Below are 13,729 nucleotides of genomic sequence, written 5' to 3' on the forward strand. Positions count from 1 at the left end.
AACAGGAAGGGATTCTACAGGTATGTAGCAAATAAAAAACAGACTAGGGAGAATGTAGGCCCCCTCAGGAAGCTCTCGGGAGAACTGGCTACACAGTATTTGGAGAAGGCTGAGGTTCTGAATGATTTCTTTGCCTCGGTCTTCACTGGCAAAGGCTCTGACCAAACCACCCAAGTCTTGGAAGGCAGATGCAGGGACTGTGAGAATGAAGACCTTGCGCCCACTGTAGGAGAGGAACTGGTTTGAGACCATCTTAAAAATCTGAACGTGCACAAGTCCATGGGTCCTGATGAAATCCATCCGCGGGTCCTGAAGGAGCTGGCGAATGAAGTTGCTAAGCCACTGTCCATCATATTTGAGAAATCATAGCAGTCAGGTGAAGTTCCTGATGACTGGAAAAAGGGAAATATAACCCCCATTTTCAAGAAGGGGAATTACAGACCAGTCAGTCTCACCTCTGTGCCTGGCAAAATCTTGGAGCAGATCCTCCTGGAAGGCATGCTAAGGCACATGAAAAACAACAAGGTGCTTGGTGACAGCCAGCATGGCTTCACAAGGGGAAATCCTGCCTGACCAATCTGGTGGCCTTCTGTGATGGGGCTACAGAACTGATGGACAGGGGTAGAGCAGTTGATGTCATCTACCTGGATTTGTGCAAAGCATTCAACACAGTCCCACACGACATCCTTGTCTCTAAATGGGATTTGATGGATGGACCACTCGGTGGATAAAGAACTGGCTGGATGGCCACACACAAAGAGTTGTGGTCAATGGCTCAATGTCCAGCTGGAGACCAGTAACGAGTGGTGTCCCTCAGGGATCGGTGTTGGGACCGGTCTTGTTCAACATCTTTGTCGGTGACATGGACAGTGGGATTGAGTGCGCCCTCAGCAAGTTTGCTGATGACACCGAGCTGTGTGGTTCGGCTGATACGCTGGAGAGAAGGAATGCCATCTAGAGGGACCTTGACACGCTTGTGAGGTGGGCTGATGCCAACCTCATGAGGTTTAACCATGCCAAGTGCAAGGTCCTACACCTGGGTTGGAGCAATCCCAGGCACAGCTACAGGTTGGGCAGAGAAGAGATTCAGAGCAGCCCTGCAGAGAAGGACTTGGGGGTGTTGGTAGATGAGAAAATGAACATGGGCCAGCTTCAGTGTGCACTCACAGCCCAGAAAGCCAGCCGTATCCTGGGCTGCATCAAAAGGAGCGTGACCAGCAGGTCGAAGGAGGTGATCCTGCCCCTCTACTCTGCTCTCGTGAGACCTCACCTGGTGTATTGTGTGCAGTTCTGGTGTCCTCAACATAAAAAGGACATGGAACTGTTGGAACAAGTCCAGAGAAGGGCCACGAGTATGATCAGGGGACTGCAGCACCTCCCATATGAAGACAGGCTGAGGAAGTTGGGGCTGTTCAGGCTGGAGAAGAGAAGGCTGCATGGAGACCTCATAGCAGCCTTCCAGTATCTGAAGGGGGCCTATAGGGATGCTGGAGAGGGACTCTTCATTAGAGACTGTAGTGACAGGACAAGGGGTAACGGGTTAAAACTTAAACAGGGGAAGTTTAGATTGGATATATGAAAGAAATTCTTTCCTGTTAGGGTGGTGAGGCACTGGAATGGGTTGCCCAGGGAAGTTGTGAATGCTCCATCCCTGGCAGTGTTCAAGACCAGGCTGGACGAGGCCTTGGGTGATATGATTTAGCGTAAGGTGTCCCTCCCCACAGCAGGGGGGTTGGAACTAGATGATCTTAAGGTCCTTTCCAACCTTAATTATTCTATGATTCTATAAAAATAGTTTTAAGAAGGTATATACACATATATAATACTATCTACACTTAATTGCATCACAAACCACAAATATCTTCAATAGATTATTCATCTTTCTAACCAGGTCACTAGACAGTGGCTTCATCCACAGGCATTTTTATTTAGGTCCTAGCATTCTGGATTCCAGTCTTAATTGCACCATCTGACCAATGCAATAGTAAGTCATAATATTTGCACTTACATATATACAGAAACATAAAACCCTAAGAGAAAATTAGGATTAAATAAAAAAACCTCCCACCTTAGTTCTACCAAGAAACTGCTACAATCTGTCTTTGGTTAATAAAAGTTGAACTTTTTTCTGACTTTTAGGTGACCTTCTTAACGTGCTTTAAGTTCAGTAATGTGGCCCTCTTTATTTGTAGTTTTAAGACCAAAATTCTTCATTTAAAACAGGAGCCATACACTTGAAAGTAAAACATAAAAATATGTGTAACTTGAAAAAGTTCTTGCTTATAAATAACACATTTGTTAAATTTAGACATTTTTGATAACAAGTATATGCTTCAAGCTCTTAAAGTGGCTTTAGCAATACAATTCTGAACTTTCCCTAGAGCTATGATAAAAACACCATCAAGGATAAAAATAAAAATTAAGCCAGAGCAAAGCAATGTTCCAAGCAATAATTTTCACCATTCTCTCCACATGAATTTGAGGTTTTATATTTTTAAAGACATAACTAAGGTCACATTCTTCATTTAAGTGGTCTCGCCAGATCTCCACTACACCAGAGCTGTACAAGACCATCAAGAATTGATGACTGTTTGCATGAACACTTCAATTCTTTGTGGCATGACTCAGTTTCAACACATCAGAGGCATCAAACAAAAAAGCAAGTCAGTTGAGTCACACTATCCTATATGAGAAACATGAAGTATAACAAATCAATACCCCCAAACTAAGCAAATTTCTAATCTGCCAAATACTTACAGAACAACAAGATAAAGCCTATCTACATAATAATTCTTAATTACATGTTTGGAGACTTTAATAGCAAACCATGGTTCAATCAGCATTTAATAAAGATCTACAGTATACAACATGACATGCAAAGGAAGTGTAAGTTTTGGAGGGTTTTTTTGCTACAAATAAACTATAGTCTAGTTAAAAGTTTGAGATATTGCAACAGAGTTTCTATAAAGTTAGAACTTTTATGTAAGTTCCAAAAACCTTGAGGGGAAAAAACATTCAGCAATATTATTCTGATATTGGCATATGTGTCACTAGCACAAGATTGTTTTATACAAACATAAAAGCACCTAAACCTTGTCATTGAAAACTTTTAGGTCCCAAGAAGTGAAAATTCTGAGAGTGCTATCATCTGCTTAGATACCTGAAAGGTACGTGCTTTGCTGCACTTTAAAAGTTTAATTATATTTTATTGATCAAACAAACTGAAATAAATTGTAAGAAGAGTACTGCCCTATTTGAGAAGCAGAAGAAAAATACCATCTTTGCAGATAGGCTTTCAAAGAATCAAAAAGTTACTTTAATAATTTATACTGACTGACAGGATTGAGATCAAAGATAAAAAAATTATTTGTAAAACATCAGGTCTGACTGATTATTGATGTGATAAATTATTGAGTGCCTGTATATAAAATGTCTTTACGTTTACACTTAAAACAGAAAAACCCTGAAGAACTGGTTTTAAACAGTTAAACAGTATGTATTTAGGGCTTGAATTTGTCTTGTCCTTCAACAGAAACATTGGAAGAATGCATAATTAGTCCCTATTTGCCCTAATCACAGGTCACGCAGAAATGGAGAAAGCACTGTCTACCATCATCTTAAAAAAAGGAGCAATTTCTTAAAGAACTTCTTGCATGCTGTAGTTCTATGCATGAAATACTGGCCCAAAGTGCAACTGGAACCAGATTTCTGAGTTCTAGACCTCCTCTGCTATTACAGATGGCTTGCATACTACATAACAGAAACAAATCAGGAAAGTTCATCAATCTGGGACATGACTTGTTTAAACTTCTATTTAACCTCAATGACATCAGATGTAGAATAATGCAACGAAGATGCACATGGTCATATCTACAGCACAGAAAGTACTAGGCTGGGTCTTGGATTGCATTTCCAACTGTAGGCTTGAGCCCTGTTCCTCTTTTAATCCCAATATAACCAGCAGAGTTTTACAGGACTTGCAGCATAAGGGCAACTAATGATTTTACAGATCTGATGTAGTTGTCAGCAGTGAGATATTCAAAACATCTTAATCTCTAAAATTCGATGCAATTAAACATGTGATCAGCTAAGTAGTCACTGTTCAAGACTTACACTACACAGGAACTTCTGGACACTAACAGCTGAAAAAATATGGGGGAGAGAGCAGTACACCTAAAACTAGAAATTTCTATTTCTAGTTAGAAACTAGGTATTTCTATGTCCTATGACACACCATACGTGGTCTCTACAGAAAGCAGGTCATGAAACCAACATAAGCTATAGGTACTTTGTCTAAAATTATTGCATTAATAGTTCTAAACTGAGCAACAGCATTTAACTATCAGGCTGATGAGGCACAAAGGCAGAACAACTCTAGTACTAAGAGCTCTTGAGATCCTGGGGAGCCACAGATGGTAATTACTGAACTTGCCACAACCTAGTCAGGTGCTACTTAAGAACAGGGTAAATCTCCCATATAGCTTTCACACTGTTATCAAAGGGAAAGCCCCACCTTAAATATTAAGCTACAGATCAGGGGATGCTTCTGTTTTCAGTCCTTTAACTAAAAGCTTCACTTTAAGTCTTTCTAGCTGAACGCATAAATAATTAAATAAATGTTGACTTGCTATACCGTTAAGCCTGTTTGGTGCTGGAAGACAGAATGAAGAAAGGAGAAACCATAGAACTTTAGTTGCTCTCTTCACAAAAACAGTTAATCTAAATGAACTCATTTGCACAGGCATCTCTGAGGAACCTATAACCTGGAGTGCATTTAGGGAAGCCACAAGATACAGATTATTTCCTGCCAAACTAGAGAGAATCAGTGCCAAGTGATTTGAGATTTGGTAAATGATTTCCTCTAGCAGGTAAAACTCAGCACCGCTCTGTGAGGGGCACAAGGCCAAGATATATTCCATAGCTCCAAATCAGCCCCAAACTGGGATGGGAAAGTTTTTGTAAAACTTTTCAACATTACCAGTTCACATTCATAGGTAATAAATTGACTTTGTTAAAAGAAAATGACTTATCACCATGTAATTGTAATTTACAAAATAACAGAAGACCCAACATGAATTACTTCAGTAATCTTGTTTGTAAAAGAACACTGAACTGTGAGAGTGGTGGGTCACCAGAACACGTCGCTTGAAGAAGTGGTAAATGCTCAAGGCCAGGTTGGACAAAGCCTTGGTTGTCATGGTTTAGCATGAGGTGCCACTGCCCATGGCAGGGGGGTTGGAACTTGATGATCTTAAGGTTCTTTCCAACCCAAACCATTCTATGATTTCTCCTCTCATAGGATAAAAACTACCCTCATGAGCCAGCATCTGCATAAAAGTGGGAGGTCTTCTTGAGAATTCTAACTTGCTGGGTGTAGTATTTGTTCTATGCTTCAGAACAACCACCTTGAGACAATTCCCCAGAAAACATTTTGTGAAATTAAGAAACTGGTGAAAAATCAGCTGCTTTTTAAAAATCAATTAAGAAATCCCAAACTTAGAGATTAAAATCCTCAAAATACATTACAATTTTCAGTGCAAAACGGAGCAGAAAAAAAGATAACCAGATATACAACTGGAATGTAACCTAAAGAAATAAAAAATCTTAATAAATGTTACAGAGATTTTAATACTCTCTTCTCCTTCTCCCTCCGCACAAAACGCTAACCAAATTATTCTAGTGAAGGAAGGTTTAACCAAGGCTCAAACTTTGTAGTATGAACACACTGGTACAAAACCACTCATAAAGCTTGTTTTCAGTACTATAGTGGATTAACTTACCACTAACTACAATAAATAGTTATGAATTATAGTATTGTATAAGAAGTTATACACTAGATAATACAGTTTCTCATCCCTTCTCTTACAGCAGAAGAGGAAATGCTGCTGGAAGACTATTAAAAAAAAAGTGTGCCATGATAATTGTGTGACAATATATTGCCTAGGACGCTCCTAGGTTAGAAGATCTTATCTATCCTCTCTATTAGGTCAGGATGGAATTTACCTCCTATAATTTTTCAAGAGAAGTTTTGAACCTGCAACATCTTAAAACAGAGTCCCATAACTTCACTACCCTCCTGGCAAAAAAAAAAAAACAAAACCAAAAAAACCACCCACCCTGTTTTTTTTTAAGCTTTACCTTCTAATTTAATTTTGTATCCCTAATTCTTGCACAGGGGAAACCAGAAAAATGGGGGTCATACATACCAGTGTAATTATTTTAACACAAGAGAACCAGAGAAATAGTTAGACCCATGCAAAATCTATGTATAACGCAGGCCAAACGTCTGCTCTTGTTTTCTGTGTCAATTCAGAGCTCTTATGCAAGTTGGTGGGATCTGAGGCAGGAAAAAAAATATTCACCAAGTAGAAAAAGAACTTCTCAAGAATCCTACTTAACCCTACTTATACAATTAATGGCTTTTTTTTTTTGATGTAAGGCATGCAAGAATGACCAAAAAAAAAAAAAAAATTAAATAAAAGCTTTCACTTCGCTAAGAATTCTCAACAAGGTGGGTAAGTCGGGGAAACCCACACATAATTCATACTTCTTGGCAAAAAGAACTAATTTGAGAAGAGGTCTGACTTAAAATATATGTAACCAGACAATCCAGTTTCCAAAATTCTGTCTCTAACCCAGATAATTAAGCAGCTGAAAGGCAGCTATTAATCATCCCTAAAGAGTCCTTTTATTATCCCTAGTGTTTTTTCTGAAACAGAACCAAGCTATTCACCAAACAACATTATGTACAGGTATGTGGAAGCCTAGAAAATGGAAGGAGTTGCCACAAATAATGAAAGTGTGAACGTATAAACAGTGCATCTAGGAGAAGAGAATGCTTGATATTCAGATAGCAAGGAAGCCTTACATCTCATCAGAGAGGACAGAAAAAATGTAAACTCTGAAGGAAGAGAAGCTATTACTATTGTTCCCTATTTTTTTCTGTAACTAAACCATATATTACCTAGTTTCTCCAAATTCAGGATCTCAATGCACTAGGGAAACATCCTTAATTTTGATGTTTAATTCCTTCTCCTTTAACAACTCCTCTTTAAGATTACTTTTGTTCAATTGCACATATATATCCTAAAAAAACAGGAAGGTGATGAAGTTATTAAAAAGGAGCAACTGAATGTCAAAGAACCTTTGGGAAATACATTCAGATCCTACCCTATGAGCCCAGTAACCTGCGCTGCACCACCTGTATAATGTGAAGAAAATGTAAAATGTAAAAGACAGAGGAGGGATAAGAACTGTAATAGGTGCAGGTCTCAACAAGTCAAATGAGAATATACAAATTACAGTAATAGGATTTTTTTTTAAATCTTCGTGTTCCCCATACAAAAATATAATACAATATAATAAGCGTCTCCAAAGGCATTCAAGAATAAACACAGAGTTACTGTACAGAACTGGAAAATATGTTCTCTGTTTTTATGAATAACAGTACATGCTTCAGTGCGCTTTTGTTTGGGTACTCACTACAGAGCCAAATCAAAAGAGATTGTTAGAGGGACCAGATGAGAAAGAACTAATAAGGCAACGATGCAAGTTAAGAGTCCTTATGAAAGCAACAGCGAAGTTCTTATCTGGGGATTTAGCTCTTACCTGTTCTCATGCAGGCTAGAAGAATGTACTTCTTGGGCTAAACCCAAGATCAGAAGACACTAAGTCATTACAGGACCTCAGGCTTAAGTACAAAGCCTACAATTATGAAAGGATGTCAGGTGAGACCAAGATGGAGAACTGTCATAAGAATGTCAGAGATGACAAACATGCGTGTAGGCACAAATGTCAGCATCCTGTAGCACAGTCGTCACAGTAACAGAACACGCTCTCAATCACATCCACATGAGGATTAAAAAAAATACCAAGTATATGAATCTGCCTGTACGCTACTGCTCTTTTATAGCAACTTCTGCAAACAATGCAGACTTTCCTCCCTCTTCCCTCCCAGAGAAACTGCCTCTCTGTCACTATAGAAGTCCTATTGGTAACATATTGTCCACTACAAGCCTAATGCCAGGCAGACGATAACCCTCAACACGAGGGTCATCTTATGGAGGTGTCAGCCAGAAAGGAAATTATGAAGGATACCAGAAGAGTAGACCAAAGACCTTAACCTGAATTTCAAAACATCAGCATCTTCACCTCTGTATGTCCATGATTAGAAGAAAAATTGTCAAGATCAGGAAATTGTGCCATTAACACCAAACCTGTGCATTGCTGGATCATCTTCCACTATAAAATTTATTCAGATCAGACACAGTCAGCTATGTATTTTAACAAAATCAAATGTAGTTTACAATAGTTGACACTGAAGTTGCACATCGAAATTATTGTACAAGAACAGATTGTGGTACCTCATCTAGCACAGCCTTCGGTGTTACAGCTACACACAAACCCTCTCCATGTTATAACCACTGCAAAAAAAGCCCAAAAAACCCAGTCAAATTGGCAGTGAGTTATAGTAGAATCTGGACTTTATATGCAGTAGACTCAGCAACATGAAGGAGGCTAACAAATTCAATTCAAACTCATGGGAAGGAACGACTAAAGTGAAGTTTATGAGGTTTTCAGTACTTTTAATAAATGCAAGAAATTAAAACATTACGACCTTAGTATGAGCAGCAGGATTGCCAAATAAACGTAATGAACAATCATTTCAATACACTTCAGAATATATTACCTTTTACTTTTCCCCTTTAAATGATCCTTGAAGATGCTGCTCACTGATCAATGACTTCCTACTCCACAAAGATGTTCCAACATGTGTTGAGAGTTAGGGACATTAGCACCACCTCTAGAGCATGGAGTTTGCCTATAGGGATAAGGTAAGTCAGCTTTATTACAATATTAAATGGTTCTCTAAGGTTTTCTTTTTATTGTTCTTATTTTACATCCAGTATGTATTACCAGAAATCTCTTTATGAGATGGACTTTATAAATTAAACTGGTAGAGAATGCATCTCCACAGAATGATGATCTTAATTTTGCTCTCCTTTGCAGAGAGCCCAAGATCTTTGAGCCATTCAATTCCCAGATACAAACTTATTTTGAGGCTGGGCAACATATTTTGGTAGGCCCTGAAGGCCAGAACTGCCTTCCAGAAATAGCAAGACCTTTTCAAGAAGGCTCTTCCACTACATTCATAAAACAGAAGCAAGGTATTATGGTGAAAACAAAACTTGAACTCTCCAAATATTTCTGGGAGCAAGTACTTCGTTTGCACTGTCAGTTCAACTGGAGTAAAACCTTTGAAAATGATGCCTGAAACAGCTTCATTTTCATAAATAATCATATTCTGAACAGATCTACATTTGAGAAATTACTGTTTGATGAAATAACACCAGTTCTGCCACTTAAAGGTGATACTGCTAAATACATAACTCTGATTCTGTAGTGTTGCAGAACCAGTAAGATTAGTAAAAAGAAAACCTTAGAAATACACAAAAAATATTGAACAGAAGCTGCCCTACCTTTCACAGAAAGGCAGACTCCAAGCTCTCAGGTGGTACTGAAGTTATCATTCCAACACATGTTGGGACATCGTGTAAAACAGGAAGTCTGATCATGGACCTATTAAAGAAAGAACAATACAGTTTAACACTCTGCTGAAATACTTACTGGTTATGTTTATTTGGCAATACTGCTGCTGATACTAAGACAGAATCACAGAATCATAGAACAGATAGGGTTGGAAAGGACCTTGAGATCATCTAGCTCCAACCCCCTGCCACAGGCATGCGGGTCATTAGACAGTGTACAATTTCAAAATGCTAGGCTTATGAACAAGTACATGTTAGAACTATCTCCAAACACAATCAAGAGTTATGTCCAGAAGCATTTAAGGAGATCACCCTGATAGAAAGATGCTGGTAGAAAAACTGATCTTAAAAGAATGTTTCAGATTGAAGACAAATCAACTCATGGATAAAAAGTTAAAAGTCAACAATAAAAATGACAAAGTCACATCAACAAAAAGTGCAGTGAAAACAAAAGATTACATTCACAGTAAACACAATAGCTCAGAATTTCAGAACCCACAGCTGTAATGTAAGCAGCTATAAAAACTCTCTAAAGTAAACCAGAGAAGTGTGCTTTCATGTTAGAATTTCTCTGTATATGAAAGAGCAATCATCAATAGTGCAGTTTCATCTCATTCAAACATAAGCACAACTGTTGACAAACAAACAGATGAAGCAGGGTGACAGAATAACTCTTATTAAACTAGTAACAAATGCTTTAAATAGAAGCTCTGAAATCTACTGGCCTGGTTCCATGAATGATATCCCAATCAATTCTTAGATGGTTTAGCAACATTAAATATCCTCTAGAGTATCCAATTTATTTATTTACAATATATACACATGCATGCATACAACTGGGCTGCCACTGTGAGGCCACATAGCAGATTCAATACATTCCAGAATACAGAAAAAGCATAAGCTATTTTCTTATGTTTTAACATGCATTTTTACAGCAGACAGGCAATTCAAGTATGACAGAAGAAAGAATAAAGGCAGAACAATTATCAATATTTCAGACTGACTTAAAAAAATATATCACATGTAAAGCTATAAATTATGTTGAGCCTAACCCTACAACTGCTATGTTAACAGAGACAGTGGCTTAATTCTTACAAGCCAAGCTTCTCTGAAACTGTTTCAAGAAAGACTGTAGGCCTTTTAACAACTGACTAGCAGAATTTGGATTCATCAGCACATTTTCAAGCTTCCTAATAACTGGCCTGCACCACTGTATGTGTTCTTGCCTAACTCTATTTGGATGAAGCAAGAGAATCTAGTACTAATTTTGTGACAGGAAATGTTGCAGGTGTATGCTATATTGTCAATGTAACAGCATTTTTCCAAAGGAAATTTACAACAAGGCTAGAAACCAGACATAAATACAGTATTTCATAAAATCATGCAACAGAAAAAAATATTTCCTAATGGAGGTGTAAAAATAATTCCAAATGAATGTAAACCAAAAATATAATTGATGATCCCCCAATACATTTTTTCATACATATTTAGGTAAAAAGAATTTGGAAAATACAAGATGGACAGTTAAAATGTGTTCAGTATGGCCAAGCCAGTCCCACATTTCTTAAGAATTTCACATTTGCAATTATTCTATTTAGCCAGTGCTCTGTAACAATAAAAAAAATGAAGTAGGAAAAATAGGGTGAAGAACACTGAAAGTGAACAGAGAGCAAAAAAACAAGCTAGGCCAATGAATACAGTATGCCTAACTTGAGTTTCATTATCACTGCATTAAGACAGCTAATTTATGGTTAAGATTCTCCACAAGTTCTGACATTTCCAGAACAGCCAATAAAAGCAAAATGGCATCATAGATTGTAGGAAAAAAAAAAAAACCCAGAAATAAAACAAAAGCTGTGGGAATTAATAAACTGCTACAGATTCTGAGGTTGTGAGAATATCACACGTGGTTGATCACAAAACATAAAGCAAGCTTTTTGAAACCACTACTGGGTGTTCTAGAGACCACCAAATCCCAGTCAACAGACTTCTCAGAAAAATACATAACATAGCTGTTCCCTTTTCCATGGATTTAGTAGCAGGCAATATAAAATGTGTTCAGTTTTCATCCAATTCTTCCCTATGTCCTGCTACCTTTCACTACTATTGAATACTAAATATAAAATACAATGCATCCTAATTCTTACCTGCTCTGAGAAACAATGCTGTAACAAAGTAATTCCTGAGCCAAAAAGTTTCTATTTTCACAAGGTTGGTACAAACCAGAGGAAACTGTTAGCTGAGAACAACCTAGTAAGTCAAATTATTTCATTCATTGAAGTGTTGCCCCTTTTGGTAAACAGCAGAAACATACCATGTCACAAAACAGCTTCTAAAACTTTACTCATACAGCATTCTTACACATGAAAAACCACCTTACAAATTAATAAAGATGAAATAATTATGAAGGTTATTTTTCTTGTTTCTTTCCCATAACACCACATAAAAAAGCTAGGATTTCAGCATTACTTATTTGTGAGTGTCTAATTGGCTTAGCTTGCCCTTTAAAGAAATACTGCCCATTTTAGTAACAGAGTTAAAGACCTAGGAAGTTTTAAGAGTTTATATGGACATCAGCATGCACATGCATAAAGAACATCAAACTCTGCCTCTCAGCTTCCCAAAAAAGAGAAACAAAAGCCTTACAGCTCTGCATATGTTTCACTGTGCTGTGCCGTCATGTAGAAAGATCAGGGTTTAAAGTCTTATGATCCTGCATGGAATTGCAAAAAAAAAAAACACCCCACCATTATCTGCTAAGAAATACCCACTTGATTTTGCATCAGAAGCATTTGTAACAGTCACAGCCCTGTCTTCCTACATAAAGAAGTGGCAGTGTTTACCAGCCAAAGATGAGATACAGAATTGGATAAGGAAGCATGTGGGAAGTGGATGAATAACTTTGCATGAATTACCTTTCAGTTACTTCTTCCATTTAAAAGTATCAGTAATAATATTAGTCATTAAGATTTAAAATAACATTTGGACGATAACACTGCAAAGTTACAGTAGAGGTAGGAATGTACAATATATTAGGAAACCTCTTTAACTTTGAGGCATCTGGCTGGTGGTTACTGCCAAAGACTGAACAGCATCTGCTCTTACTTTAGCAGTTTATATTCCGACTCTAGTGAATGGGAGCACAATCTCTGAAACAGCCTTTGGGGAACACTACTGAGTTGCTCGACAGAGCTCTTACTCAGAAAAGAGAAGGAGATTAATATTACAGAAAACTTGAAAGATCTAGCTTCTGAGAAAGAAAGAAGAGCAGTTTCCTATTACTGTACATACCACAAATCTCTCTTTTACTAAAACATTAAAAGCGTGCCCCAAAACTGAAGTGATTAAGTATGAATAGACTTAAAGGTAGAAAATAAAGTCTGTTTAAGTCCTATTCAGGTAAAATAAAGAAGGAACAATGTATTTTATGTCATTTGTCAACAGGCTTAACAAAAACAGAAGAATGAAGACTCACGCATCATTCTTTTTCCCAATGTGCTTGAGAAGGTCACAGCCTCCTTTGCTTACCCTTCGTGTGTCTAGGCACAGCAACATATGGTAAGACTGAGTTTTGTCGCGACCTTACAGTGTCGTTATTTTAAGTGCCCAGTAGCACAAACTACTAAATTTGTGTGTGGTCCTATGCAAAACAAATCTGGCCACACAGAGTGAAAACAAAGCTTCTAAAACTTCAAAACCAGCTGAAGGAATTCTCTCCTCAAGAGTCATAGATCCCAGATAGTAGCCACTAGTGAACCCCACAGCCACTTTCAAAACTATAAAAGGCTTCATGTAAAGCCAAAATAAAGCTCTAAAAGTGGCTTCAGGAGATCACTAGGAGTGGCCGCTCTTCTGGATTCACTGCTTTTGAGAAGTAAATCCCTGCAGCTGCTTTTAAAAGCTTTGAAAGTTTCATTTCAATTATCAAAGCCAATAAAGCTTCAAAAACAGCCATAGGGATTTGTTCCTCTGAGGAGCAAACCCCAAAAGGCAGTGATGAATAGAGTGATGGATTCTGTGGCTCTTAAAGTATGTACAGATTCCTTTAAGTCCTGCACTTGTAATTACAGCTTCATGTTGTGCAGCAATTGTTACACCCAGACAGTTCATTAAGGCTTATATGGCAAATTTATTACTGATTTCCCATTCTTTTAACAGTTTTATATCTGCTTCCTTTTTGT

The 13,729-nt window shown here is 37.8% G+C and overlaps 1 protein-coding gene across 5 annotated transcripts in view; it reads right to left on the minus strand.

Annotated features, from left to right (window-relative positions):
- LOC130594358 (transcription initiation factor TFIID subunit 4-like) overlaps positions 1 to 13,729 on the minus strand; it is a 149,317-nt gene that overhangs the window by 92,063 nt on the left and 43,525 nt on the right. The window contains exons 11-12 of one of the 5 annotated variants that reach the window (XR_008971066.1): positions 9,480 to 9,579; positions 8,461 to 8,821 (exon numbers count right to left, since the gene is read on the minus strand). The exons of the other annotated variants lie outside the window; for them this stretch is intronic. The gene's annotated coding sequence lies outside the window, so the exon portion shown is untranslated. Of the gene's footprint in view, positions 1 to 8,460; positions 8,822 to 9,479; positions 9,580 to 13,729 lie in introns of those variants that run through there. 5 annotated transcript variants of the gene reach the window in all.

The sequence above is a fragment of the Pezoporus wallicus genome, unplaced genomic scaffold (genome assembly GCF_028554395.1).
Source record: "Pezoporus wallicus isolate ANWC-B61680 ecotype Strahan unplaced genomic scaffold, APGP_CSIRO_Pwel_v1 contig_447, whole genome shotgun sequence".
NCBI classification, from domain to species: Eukaryota; Metazoa; Chordata; class Aves; order Psittaciformes; family Psittacidae; genus Pezoporus; species Pezoporus wallicus.